Here is an 11,957-nt window from a genome sequence, read left to right as displayed (position 1 = left end):
CAGTTAAAAAAAAAGATAGAAACTAAGGTAAATACAAGAGGGAGCTGAAGGGGCAAAATAAGAGGAAGTTGATAGCGGACATTTTTCGTGGAGATTTAAAGATCCAAAATATCGGGAATTATCGCGTTTGCTCGCTGCATTTCATCAAAAGTAAGGCATTATTGACTTTGTTATCTTTATTCATTTGTTAGATGAAAAGCATTAAAAGTTAGAAATCCTTCAATAAAATTGCAAAATCGCCCATGGTTCTCGGGTGGGTTTTAACATGCAAAATGAACACGCTTCTGAAGCTACATTCACCATTTAAATATCCGTGAATCATAAATGCGTCTTGAAATAAATTTTACTCAGATGCAAGCTAAGGAATGGGATAATTGTCAGCTGTTCATTTGACAAAATCAGGACATTTTATTATTAGCCAAAAAATGTCCTGATTTCTAACTTTTAATACTTTTCATCTAACAAATGAATAAAGATAACAAAGTCAATAATGCCACTTTTGATGAAATGCAGCGAGCAAACGCGATAATTCCCGATATTTTGGATCTTTAAATCTCCACGAAAAATGTCCGCTAGCACTTCCGCCTTTTTGGCCCCTTCAGCTCCCTCTTGTATTTACCTTAGTTTCTATCTTTTTTTTTTTACTGTAAATTTAGGTAGCTGTTCCTCACGGTCACCCCGACTGGCTCAGTAAATTGCAGCTCAAAAACTGTCCGTTTTCGATGTTTTTAACGGGTGTGAAAGTGCGTGTTTTCCCATTCACTAACATGTACCGGAAGCGACGATGGTCGGTGCAGACTCGTTGGGCCGAAGGGCCTGTTCCCATGCTGTATCTCAAAATTGAAACTTAACACAAAAGGACACAAAGTGCTGGAGTAACTCACTGCACTTTAATTGGTATATGTGACAATTATTGAATCTAACTCAACAGGTCAGGCAGCATCTCTGGAGAGAAGACAGATAGATCGGATGACGTTTACTCTTCAGCTCAGTGTATCATTTTGTGCATCACACCTGGATATGGCCAATAGTTGCTGTGAACTTGAACTGTGAAGATCCAGCAGTCTCCAACCGAAACGTCACCTATTCCTTCTCTCCAGAGATGCTGCCTGTCCCACTGAGTTACTCCAGCACTTTGTGTCTATCTTCAGTTTAAACGGTTGCAGGATTATATGTACTAGTTGTTACTTCAGCTAAAGTTCAGGCCCCTTACAACAGCGTGGGAGAGGTCAGTAGCGTAGCTCGTCACTCATTTTCCGAGCTGCTTTCTTGCGGCGACCTGTGCTTTCTGAGATACACTGTTCCCTTATCCACTTCCTGATTGTGTAACCGTGAATCGGATCCCGCCCATGCTGGTTAAACAGCAAACAATAACTCCTAGACAGACAGCGGCATCTGCACACACTCACTCAGCCAGGAGCAGCTGCAGCCTGGAACATCAGCGTGGCCAAGACGGTAAGTCTGATGCAGCATCTTTCTCTGTGTCTGCAGCGTTAGCTAGAACATATATTTTTCTAACTTTCTGCAACCGACTGTGTGGATTTTCTCTGGAATTGTTGTGAGCTTCCTCTAATATGCAGTTTACAGTTTAGTTTGTAGTCGCGTGTACCGAGGTACAGTGAAAAGCAAAGATCCTATAGGAAATTTGGTGAAAAGCGTGTGTTGCGTGCTAGCTTGTCAGCGGAAAGACTATACGTGATTGCAATCGAGCCGTTCGCAGCGTTTAGATGATGCACGATAAGGGAAATACGTTCAGTGCGAGTTAAAGCCGGCAAAAGTCTGATCAAAGGACTGTCCGACGGTCACCAATGAGGTAGATAGTAGATTTCCTTCGCTCCATAGATGCTGCTGCACCCGCTGAGTTTCTCCAGCATTTTTGTGTTACCTTCGATTTTCCAGCATCTGCAGTTCCTTCTTAAACACAGTAGTTCAGGACTGCTCTCTGGTTGTGCTGGGATGATTCAGTTGCCTGATACTGATGGGGTGCTTTCCTCCCCCTGAACTGGTTAAACAAACTGCAGTATGTATGATCACTTCAATGGATTGGATTGGATTCAATTTTATTGTCATTGCACTTTTCAGTGCAACGAAGTGGTTTAGCCTGCAGTCATAACATAGAATAAATAACAAACACTCAATGATATGCAATGCTCTTGATCGAATACTACTTGAATGAATAAGCTTGCTCAAGAAGTAACTGCAGATGCTGGAAACTCGAAGGTAGACAAAAGTGCTGGAGAAACTCAGCGGGTGGGGCAGCATCTATGGAGCGAAGGAAATAGGCAACGTTTCGGGACGAAACGTTGCCTATTTCCTTCGCTCCATAGATGCTGTCTCACCCGTTGAGTTTTTCCAGCACTTTTGTCTACCTTAAATGAAGACGTTTATTGGCCAAGTATTCCCATACAAGGAATTCGACCGCATACTCTAATCATGGACAACAGCACTCGGTTCATGTACTAACCCAGTATTTCTCCAACACATACTTGCAACAAAGGTGGGACAGTAGAAATAGCTGTTTGATACCCTTGAAGGATGATTGAGTTATTCGCTGCATTTGTATCATATGTACCTTTTCATGCCTCCAGTTTACTCTGCCTGACCTGCTGAGTTACTCCAGCATTTTGTGTTCTATTCGAATAGATGTTGGCTTGTCGTATTTTAATTCCACCCATGCATCTTGACATTGTGCTGATGATAGATGCAAAAAGCTGGAGTAACTCAGCGGGTGAGGCAGCATCTCTCTGTGGAGAAAAGGAATAGGTGACATTTCGACTGGAGGCTGAAGAAGGGTCTCAGCCCGAAATGCCGCCCATTCCTTCTCTCCAGAGATGCTGCCTGACCCGCTGAGTTACTCCAGCTTTTTGCGTCTATCTTCGGTTTAAACCAGCGCCTGCAGTTCCTTCCTACTATTTAGTATCGTTCTCAGTAGCTTTCCCCAAAGTCGCCAACAATCAGTCATCATTAACATTCATGCCTGGCTGCGATATCTCTGATACTACTTTGCTTGGACACTGGCAGATGTGTGACAGGTACAGATGTTTATACCGATCAAGGTTATGTCCTGAACACAAAAATACTGACATATCCATACCTCCAGTTTCCCTCTCCACCTGTCTCTCAGTCTGAAGAAGGGTCTCGTAAGGTCATAGTGATAGGAGTAGAATTAAGCCATTCAGCCCATCGAGTCTACTCCACCATTCAATCATGGCTGATCTATCTCTCCCTCCTCACCCCATTCTCCCCATAACCTCTCCTGCCTTCTCCCCGTACTAATCAAGAATCAATCTATCTCTGCCTTAAAAATATCCACTGACTTGGCCTCCACAGCCTTCTGTGGCAAAGAGTTCCACAGATTCACCACCCTCCGACTAAAGAAATTCCTCCTCATCTCCTTCCTAAAAGAACGTCCTTTAATTCTGAGGCTGTGACCTCTAGTCCTAGACTCTCCCACTGGTGGAAACATCCTCTCCGCATCCATCGTCCCAATCTCGACCCGAAACGTCAACCTATTCCTGTTCTCCAGCGATGCTGCCTGACCCGCTGAGTTACTTCAGCGTTTTGTGCCCATCTTTCTTTAAATAACCTCTGGGGCATATATAATATTCTGCATCTGCCGAAGCACTTTAGAAGTGCCGTGTAGTCACTGCTGCAAATAGAAAGTACCGCAGTCAGTTTGTGCAGAGCAACTTGCAGTAAAGGTCCACATCATTTTGACCACAGCATCTCCTTTTTTTAGTGGTTTTGTTTAAGTATGAATATCGGCATCAGGCAAAGGTCAAAATCTCCACATTTTTCTCAAAATAATGCCGTGGGAATTTGTTTTATTTCCTCTTTGCCGGGTCAGTGTTGCTTTGTTCGGAGATCATGACGTCCAATTGCACAGAGCCTCTATGATGTGTCGCAATGTAGGCAAAGGCTGGCTTTTGTGGCCAAATCTCTGGTGTTGGCTTGGAATCCCCATTCATAGAGTCATAGAGTGATACAGTGGGCACTTCGACCCAACTTGCCCAGCTACACTAGTCCCACCTGCCTGTGCTTGGTCCATATCCCTCCAAACCTGTCCTATCCATGTACCTGTCTAACTGTTTCTTAAACGGTGGGATAGTCCCAGCCTCAACTACCTCCTCTGGCAGCTTGTTCCATACACCCACCACCCTTAGCGTGAAGAAGTTACCCCTCGGATTCCTATTCAATCTTTTCCCCTTCACCTTGAACCTATGTTCAAACCTATTCTTCTGTCTCAGAGCTGTGCACCTTTAAAACGAAGGCAGCCTGTCTACTCATTCAGCAGATCCTGTAAAATGAATGGAGGCAAGGTGACAAAAGGCAAGAATAAGGTGGCACAGTGGTGCAGCTGGTAGAGTTGCTGCCTTACAGCGCCAGGGACCCAGGTTCGATCCTGACTATGGATGCTATCTGTGTTCATTTTCCCGGTGACCTTCATCCGGGTGCTCCGGTTTCCTCCCACATCTGCAAGATGTGCGGGTTTGTTGGTTAATTGGCTTCTGAAATTACCCCGAATATGTAGGGAGTAGATGAGAAAATGGGATGACATAGAACTAGCATGACAGAAAATGCTGGAGTTACTCAGCGGGTCAGGCAGCATCCCTGGATAAAAGGGAACAAATTACATTTTTGGGTGGAAATCTTTCATCTGATGAAGGGTCTCGACCCGAAACCTCACCTATCCCATCTCTCCAGAGATGCTGCCTGACCCCCGCTGAGTTACTCGAGCATTTTATGTCTATCTTCGGTGTAAACCACCATCTGCAGTTCCTTCTTACACTTCAAACTGGTGTGAATGGATGATGGGTGTTCGGCATGGACTCGGTGGGCCGAAGGGCCTGTTTCCAGCAAAGTTGCTCTTTGTGTGGAGATACAGTTGAATGATGTGACCGGAGGATGTTTTAAGCGAGCTATCGATTCCCAGAACCAAATGTTTTTTTTCCATTCGCCCTTCACGCCTGCAAAGCCCAACGAGTGCAGGTCTGTGAAAGAAACTATAGGCGCAGGATCACACATACACACAGCAGCGTTGCAGATGTCACAAGTGAAGCAACCACACGTCAAACCCGAATGCGCAACACAGAGACAGGCTTCAGTGTAAAACTATGACTTCAGTTGAATTCTATTTCCATCGTGCTGAGTAATCGTGGCCCCGGTTGGTTCAACAGTTGGCAACAGGCTCAGAGTTGTTGGATCAAGCAGCAGCCTATGCTGTGTGGTATTTGCATGCTCTTTCTCACTTTGCATGAGGAAGATGGTGAAAGCAATGCTTGACTCACACCATGGTCAAAACAGGAAATTCAGGGCGAGAGAGCCACGAGTATGTTGGTCTAAATTAAAGATGCATCCTGGAAACAGGCCCTTCGGCCCACCCTGTCCATGCCGGCCATTGGTTAACCTTCACACTAGTTCTATGTTATCCCATTTTCTCAGCCACTCACTGTACACCAGGGGGAATTTATTATTCGGTATTCAGTATTTAATTTAATGTCATTTTAACTGAGTACTTACATACACAGATGAAACGAAAAAAATGTTTCTCGATCAGTTACCATCAGTGCGGTTAATAAAAACTGAATAAATACATATAGCTTTAAAAAAAAAATTTCAATGACCATATCTAAAAATAGGCCTAAAAATTGAAATAATAACAGACATTAAGACCGAAGAGTGGCTTTACTTTGACAGGTGTCTAGCTGTCATAGTATGGGCGAGGTTAGATATGTTGGTGTATGATATATGGGGAGGGGACACAGTCCGTTAACCAGTCTTATTGCCTGTGGGAGGAACATTACAGAGAGACAATTAAACTACAGACCCGCACAGGCCCTCTCATAGATGATCTGAGGCCCAGGCCAATTTCAATGTTAGAGGCCCCCAAACCAAGATCCCTTTGAACAGACAGAGATGAGGCCCATGCCAAATGGCACTCAATGCCCCCCCCCCCCCCCCCCCCCGTTAGGGCCTGGACCCACACATCTTTGGGATGAGGGAAATCACCTACGCGGTCACAGGGAGAACGTGCAAACTCCACACACGGCAGCAGCCGAGGTCAGGATCTAACCCGGGTCTCTGCCATTGTGAGTCAGCGGCTCTCTTCCAGCTGCGCCACTGTTCATGTTTTAGGTGGACAACCTCTCTTGTGAGTGCCAGTTGACATTATTACCTCACAGAGGCACCGTGGCCCATCTAGATTGAGTGCTTATGGCCGACATCCTCTGGAGGATTGGAGGAGGAAGAAGGGAGAAAAGCGGGAGAAAGCAGAAGAGAATCCTGGACCACAAGGAAGGCCGGTGGAGAGGATGGGATGGACACAAAATGCTGGCGTAACTCAGCGGGACAGGCAGCATCTCTGGAGGAAGGAATGGGTGATGTCTCGGGTCGAGACTCTTCTTCAGACATCTTCAGAGAGGATGGGATGTTATTGACCAGTGCCTGACATTATGGGCTCCCTGATATAAACACAACTGTGGAAGCCAGAGGTATCCGTCTGAAGCATAAAAAGCATAGGAATTAGGTGCAGGAATAGGCCATTCGGCCCTTCGAGCCAGTACCGCCGTTCAATATGATCATGGCTGATCATCCAAATTCACTACCCCGTTCCTGTTTTTTCCCCACTATCCCTTGATTCTGTTGGCCCCAAGAGCTAAATCTTATTGCCCTGTCCCACGGTACGAGTTCATTCCAAGAGCTCTCCGGAGTTTGCCCTGATTCGAACTGGGAGATTTACGATAATGGCCACTCGTCGGTACTCGGGGCTCTCGTGGACATTTTTCAACTTGTTGAAAAATCTTCACAAGTCTTCCCGTGCTTACCTGCCGTTAGCGAGTCTTCCCGAGTACATGCCATTAGCGTTACGAGCCGCTAAGAGACGTCCCCGAGCTCCGATGTACCCGCTACGTTCATTCTCCGTGCTTACCACGAGTTTGATTATTTTTTTTTAAACTCGGGAGAGCTCTTGGAATGAACTCGTACCGTGGGACAGGGTTTTAACTCTCTCTTGAATACATCCAGTGAATTGGCCTCCACTGCCTCTGTGGCAGGAAATTCCACAGATTCACAACTCTCTGGGTGAAAAAGTATTTCCACATCTCAGTTCTACATGGGCTGATTCATCTTGGGTGGAAACAGAAACCTGTCTTGAGAAGCAAAAATAATTAGCCTGGTTAATTTTATTTATATCTTTCATGGGTTATCAGTATTGTTTGTATGGACAGCACTGGTTACCACAGGTTAAGATGCACAGGGTCGCGATCTGGAACTGCTACAGTCCAAGTATACAGTATATACGGAAGATAAACACAAAGTACTGGAGTAACTCAGTGGGTCAGGCGGCATCTCTGGGGAAAAGGAGAAGGTGACGTTTTGGGTCGGGAACCTTCTTCAGACTGGGGAGAGGAAAACTAGAGAAGCACAAATGAATGAAAGTTATGCAAAAGGACAAATCAAAGCCAGCAACAATGATCAAGGAAAAGTGGAGCCCACAATGGTTCATTGTTGGCTATGGAGAAGATGATAACGAGAAACCCACGACCCAAAATGGCACCTATTCCTTTTCTCCAGAGATGCTACCTGACCCGCTGAGTTACTCTAGCATTAAGAGTCTATCTTCGGTGTAAGCCAGCATCTGCAGTAGCTTCTTACACGTGAAAGCTCGGATACTGTTTTGCTTGGACACTGCCAGATGTGTGACAGGTACAGATGTTGATACTGGTGACGGGTAGGTCCTGAACACAAAATGACTAATATATCCTATGGTACATTGCTACATGGCTGAGCTCTTTGAGTCAAAGAGTCATATGATCATAGAGTCACATAGTCATAGCCATACAGAACAGAAACAGGCCCTTCGACCCAATCCGCCCGTGCCGACCTAAATGCCCCATCTATGCTAGTTCCATTTGCCTGTGTTTGGCCCATATCACTTGTCGTGAAGTCTGTGCCAGAAGTGGAATCACTTCATTACTTCTGAAAGCCTAAAGCCTGGGGAACATTCCAAAGTCTCGTAGACACGCCTAAAGACACGTGAACATGCCTGAAGTCTCATCTGCTCACTCAAGCAATTAAAGGAACAACGTGTTTTAGGTTTCTCTTTCTTAGAACTATATTTCTTTCCTCTCAGCTGATGGTTAATTTAGAGATATAGCGTGGAAACGGGCCCTTCAGCCCACTGACCAGCCACCCACCCCCTTCATACCAGCCATTCAACCCCCCACCTCCGCAGACCAACACTACCCTACACGCTTGGGACAATTTACCAGTTTAACCGAAGCCACTTATTCAACAAACCTGTACGTCTTTGGAGTGTGGGAGGAAACTGGAGCGCCCGGGGAAAACCAGGTCACGAGGAGAACGTTCAAACGCCCGACTGACCAAATGGTGCCAGCACAATAACCTGGCCCTCAACACCAGCAAAACCAAGGAACTGATTGTGGACTTTGGAAGGGGTAGGATGGGGACACACAGTCCCGTTTATATCAACGGGTCGATGGTGGAAAGGGTCAAGAGCTTCAAATTCCTGGGCGTGCACATCTCTGAAGATCCCTCCTGGTCCGAGAACACTGGTGCTATTATAAAGAAAGCACATCAGCGCCTCTACTTCCTGAGAAGATTACGGAGAGTCGGTATGTCAAGGAGGACTCTCTCTAACTTCTACAGGTGCACAGTAGAGAGCAAGCTGACCAGTTGCATCGTGGCTTGGTTCGGCAATTTGAGCGCCCAGGAGCTAAAAAGACTACAAAAAGTAGTAAACACTGCCCAGTTCATCATCGGCTCTGACCTCCCTTCCATCGAGGTGATCTATCGCAGTTGCTGCCTCAAAAAGGCTGGCAGCATCATCAAGGACCCACACCATCCTGGCCACACACTCATCTCCCTGCTACCTTCAGGTAGAAGGTACAGGAGCCTGAAGACTGCAACATCCAGGTTCAGAAATAGCTACTTCCCCACAGCCATCAGGCTATTGAACTCAAAACAAAACTCTGAACGTTAATAGCCCATTATCAGTTTATCTGTTTTATTTATTGATGTGTGTATATATTTATACAATGCTATATGGACACACTGATCTGTTCTGTATTCATGCCTTCTATATTCTGTTGTGCTGAAGCCTATTCCTGCACCTATTGTCTATTGTCTATGATCTACAACTTTAGGCTGTGCACGCCATACACAAGAAGTAGTGTCTTTATGAGGAGGGTTGGTACATGAGGGACATTCTGATGAAAGACAAAAACAGGAAACTGTGACTGTGTAACTGAGATCTGACACTGGTCAGCTTGATCTTATATCAAAGATTTCTCTCTAATGTCCTCTAATGATGAACCAAAAATAAAACAAAGAGGAAGCAGCACACGTTGCACTTTTGTGCCAACAGGAACGAATCCGGAGGTCAGCTGGAAAGTTAAATAGAATTTATATCTGGCATGTGTAATGAATTTATAAATCTATTTATGATGTTGCTTAGTTTAGAGATACTGCACAGAAAGAGGCTCTTCAGCCCACCGAGCCCACGCCGACCATCGATCACCCGTACACTAGCGCTATCCTACACACTAGGGGCAATTTGCAGAAGCCAATTAACCTAGACCCCCTGCACGTCTTTGGGATGTGGGAGGAAAACGGAGCACCCGGAGAAAACCCGCCAGGCCATAGATCACTGGGAGACGTTTCAGGTCGAGTCTGAAGAAAGGTCTCGACCCGAAACATCGGCCATTCCTCTCCAGGGAAGCTGCCCGTCCCGCTGAGTTACTCCGGCATTTTGTGTCTATCTTTAGTTTAGCTTACATCGATATAGAGCGGAAACAGGCCCTTCAGCCCACCGAGTCCACGTTGAACATCCCATTCCATCCTGCAAATTAGGGCCAATTTACAGAAGCCAATTAACCTACAAATGTGCACGTCTTTGGGAAGTGGGAGGAAACCGGAGCACCCGGACAACACCAAGGTACAGTAAGAAGCTTTAGAGAGTGCAAATGCTGGAATCTAGAGCAAAAAATAACAAACTACTGGAACAGTATAGAAACATAGAAATTAGGTGCAGGAGTAGGCCATTCGGCCCTTCGAGCGAATGATATTCGATGATGGACTGGGTATTCAATATGATCATGGCTGATCATCCAACTCAGTATCCTGTACCTGCCTTCTCTCCATACCCCCTGATCCCTTTAGCCACAAGGGCCACATCTAACTCCCTCTTAAATATAGCCAATGAACTGGCCTCAACTACCTTCTGTGGCAGAGAATTCCAGAGATTCACCACTCTCTGTGTGAAAAATGTTTTTCTCATCTCAGTTCAGTCCTAAATGATTTCCCCCTTATCCTTAAACTGTGACCCCTTGTTCTGGACTTCCCCAACATCGGGAACAATCTTCCTGCATCTAGCCTGTCCAACCCCTTAAGATCCCCATCTTATAAGTTTCTATAAGATCCCCCCTCAAACTTCTAAATTCTAGCGAGTACAAGCCGAGTCTATCCAGTCTTTCTTCATATGAAAATCCTGACATCCCAGGAATCAGTCTGGTGAATCTTCTCTGTCCTCCCTCTATGGCAAGAATGTCTTTTCTCAGATTAGGAGACCAAAACTGTACGCAATACTCACCAAGACCCTGTACAACTGCAGTAGAACCCCCCTGCTCCTATACTCAAATCCTTTTGCTATGAATGCTAACATACCATTCGCTTTCTTCACTGCCTGCTGCACCTGCATGCCTACTTTCAATGACTGGTGTACCATGACACCCAGGCCTCGTTGCATCTCCCCTTTTCCTAATCGGCCACCATTCAGATAATAGTCTACTTTCCTGTTTTTGCCACCAAAGTGGATAACCTCACATTTATCCACATTATACTGCATCTGCCATGCATTTGCCCACTCACCCAGCCTATCCAAGTCATCTTGCAGTCTCCTAGCATCCTCCTCACAGCTAACACTGCCCCCCAGCTTCGTGTCATCCGTAAACTTGGAGATGTTGCATTCAATTCCCTCGTCCAAATCATTAATATATATTGTAAATAGCTGGGGTCCCAGCACTGAGCCTTGCGGTACCCCACTAGTCACTGCCTGCCATTGTGAAAAGGACCCGTTTACTCCTACTCTTTGCTTCCTGTCTGCCAGCCAGTTCTCTATCCACATCAATACTGAACCCCCAATACCGTGTGCTTTAAGTTTGTATACTAATCTCTTATGTGGGACCTTGTCGAAAGCCTTCTGAAAGTCCAGATATAACACATCCACTGGTTCTCCCTTATCCACTTTACTAGTTACATCCTTGAAAAATTCTATAAGATTCGTCAGACATGATTTACCTTTCATAAATCCATGCTGACTTTGTCCAATGATTTCACCACTTTCCAAATGTGCTGCTATCCCATCCTTAATAACTGACTCTAGCAGTTTCCCCACTACTGATGTTAGACTAACTGGTCTGTAATTCCCAGTTTTCTCTCTCCCTCCCTTTTTAAAAAGGGGGGTATATATGTGGGGAAAGGAAGGGTCAACATTTAGAGAGTCAACCCTGCGACTGGTTTTCAAAAGAGGACACAAAGTGCTAACTTTGAGTAACTCAGCAGGTCAGGCAGCATCTCTGGAGAACATGGATAGGTGACGTTTCAGGTCAAGAACCTTCTTATGGTCGATTTTTATCCCCCTATTTTGTAAATTAACGGTCCCCTACATTCTTGATCTTGACACAAAGCTGGGTGGCAGTGTGAACTGTGAGGAGGATGCAGGGTGACTTGGACAGGTAGAGTGAGTGGGCCGATGCATGGCAGATGCAGTTTTATGTGGATAAATGTGAGGTTATCGACTTTGGTGGCAAGAACAGGAAGGCAGATTATTATCTGAATGGTGTCAAGTTAGGAAAAGGGGAAGTACAATGAGATCTGGGTGTTCTTGTTCATCAGTCACTGAATGTAAGCATGCAGGTACAGCATGCAGTGAAGAAGGC

At 45.5% G+C, this 11,957-nt stretch overlaps 1 protein-coding gene across 5 annotated transcripts in view; it reads left to right on the top strand.

The window, feature by feature from the left end:
• The first annotated feature begins 1,243 nt into the window (after positions 1–1,243).
• Positions 1,244–11,957, top strand: part of LOC116986948 (F-actin-monooxygenase mical1-like) — an 88,786-nt gene continuing 78,072 nt past the window's right edge. For 3 of the 5 annotated variants that reach the window (XM_033042785.1, XM_033042784.1, XM_033042789.1), the window contains exon 1: positions 1,244–1,455. The gene's annotated coding sequence lies outside the window, so the exon portion shown is untranslated. The remainder of the gene's footprint in view (positions 1,456–11,957) is intronic. The other 2 variants (XM_033042788.1, XM_033042786.1) reach the window with 2 other exon arrangements.

The sequence above is a fragment of the Amblyraja radiata genome, chromosome 24, assembly GCF_010909765.2.
Source record: "Amblyraja radiata isolate CabotCenter1 chromosome 24, sAmbRad1.1.pri, whole genome shotgun sequence".
In the NCBI taxonomy this organism is placed as follows: Eukaryota; Metazoa; Chordata; class Chondrichthyes; order Rajiformes; family Rajidae; genus Amblyraja; species Amblyraja radiata.
Note: the sequence above shows the minus strand (reverse complement) of the source record. Positions and strands in the feature narration are given on the sequence as shown.